This window comes from Myotis davidii, unplaced genomic scaffold (assembly GCF_000327345.1).
Source record: "Myotis davidii unplaced genomic scaffold, ASM32734v1 scaffold37, whole genome shotgun sequence".
NCBI classification, from domain to species: Eukaryota; Metazoa; Chordata; class Mammalia; order Chiroptera; family Vespertilionidae; genus Myotis; species Myotis davidii.
Window position 1 is genome coordinate 1575633 of NW_006289395.1, and position 2386 is coordinate 1578018.

Below are 2386 nucleotides of genomic sequence, written 5' to 3' on the forward strand. Positions count from 1 at the left end.
GGAGAAATTTTTCCAAATATTGACCAGCAGGCGATTAAGGTCAGAGCCCTGGGTCCAGCTAGGGGACAGCGGAGTTATAAATATGACATTATCCTATATAATAAAGAGATAATATGCAAATTGACCATCACTCCAACACACAAGATGGCTGCTCCCATGTGGGGAAGGTGTGGGAGATGTAACGCGAGGGTGCTGGCCTCCGGGATTTGGGCTGAAACAGATCAAAAGGAAATCTCACTCCTAAAAGAATCCCCAGCCATAGCCCTTGGAGCCTGGATTTATATTGTGTCCCCAAGACACAAAGCAGAGTTCTATACGCCACTAAAAGGCCACAGAGAAAAGGCTTGGAGTGGGGTGGGTGGCGTTACTGGCCGTGGGAGTGACCGCCAGCTACCTCAGCAGAGCTAAGCCAAGTGCTTTGCTGAGATGATTTATTTTACCCCATTTGTTTGGCTTCAACAAAATGAGGTTGGTTTGGCATGACTTCTCCATGATCCCACATGGACTCCAGGTCATCATGAGTTTCCTATCAAAGGGCTCACAGTCGTCCGATGGATAATGTAGAAGCTGGAGGGGGAGCTCACACGCAGCCACTTGTCTGCTAGAGCCCCACTGCACGCCCCCCCCCCTCCCGCCCCCGTTTTGAATGTTGTATTATCGGGACATCGACACCATTCCATTTTCTAGGATATTCCTGCAGACAGAGCCAATAGCACTAATGTGAGCCACCTGCTCCAGGGAGTTACCATCTTAGATCCTGTCCTGTGAACCAGCAGAGGACTAAGGGGGAAGAGGACGAAGGAATCTGAGTGTGGCTCATACGTGGGAAAGCGGGCAGGACTAGGAGGTTTTTTTGTGATGTTGTGGAGTTTCATCAGTTATTTAGCATCGGTGGTGGTTGCCTTGTGGGATTCCTGTTATTTCCCATTCTTGGTTTATTTTTAAAAAATATCTTTATTGCTTTCAGAGGGGAAAGGAGAGGGCAAGAGACAGATAGAGACATCACTGATGAAAGAATCATTGATCGGCTGCCTCCTGGGCGCCCTCTACTGGGGATTGAGCCCACAGCACAGGTATGTGCCCTGACCAGAACTGAACTGTGACCTTCTCGTTCATAGGTCGATGCCCAACCACTGAACATGCTGGCTGGGCTCATTTAAATATGCCATCTTTAATTCAATTATGTTCATCCTTGTGGGCTGCTGCTCTGCCTCCCTTCAGAGTCTAGGTGCTCCCTAGGGTTGTGCCCTGGGGTTCATGCCCACCTGCTCACTGCTCACGTCTCTCTCCGTGACTCCCTGTCGTCTCTTGGCTTCACTGGACACCTATACATAGGCAGCCCCATATTTTTTATGTTCCGATAATAAATGTATGATTCAATTTATTTTTTACACATAAGTAATATAAAATGTCATTTCCCTAAAGAAATTTAAAATACACATTCAGTATAGCCAAGTTCTAGTCTTTTTTTTATTATTGATTTTTTACAGAGAGGAAGGGAGAGAGAGATAGGGATCTAGAAACATCGATGAGAGAGAAACATCGATCAGCTGCCTCCTGCACATCTCCCACTGGGGATGTGCCCGCAACCCAGGTACATGCCCTTGACCGGAATCAAACCTGGGACCTTTCAGTCCACAGGTCGATGCTCTATCCACTGAGCCAAACCGGTTTCGGCAAGTTCTATTCTTTTTTTAATTTTCCAATTGCAGTTGATGTTCAATTTTACATTAGCTTCAGGTGTACAGCATAGTGATTAGACACTTATATAACTTACGGAGTGGCCCCTCTGGTAGGTCTAGTACCCACCTGGCACCATGGGTAGTCGTTACAGTATTACTGACTGTGCCCTCTAGGCTGTCTGTACTTTAAGTCCCCGAGACTGTTTTGTAACTGCCAATTCGTGCTTCTTGACCCCTTTACCATTTCCACTCAGCCCCCCTAAGCCCCTTCCCATCCGGCAACCATTAGTTTGTTCTCTGTATCGACGTATCTGCTTTGTTTGTTTTGGTTTATTTGGATGCCACATATAAGTGAGATCATACAAAATTTGTTTTTCTCTGTCTGACTTATTCATTAGCATAATACCGTCTAGGTCCCTCCATGCTGTCACAAATGGTAAGATTTCATTCTTTTTATGGCCAAGTAATATTCCATTGCATATAGGTACCACATTGTTATCCAATTGTCTATTTAAAAAACAATTCTATTGATTTCAGAGAGGAAGGAAGAGGGAGAGAGAGAAAGAAACATCAATGATGAGAGAGGATCATGGATTGGCTGTCTCTCTGATGCCCCGCTCTGGTGCTGGATATCCCTTGACCTGAATGGAACCAGGGACCCTTCAGTCTGCAGGCCGACACTCCCTCCACTGAGACAAACCCGC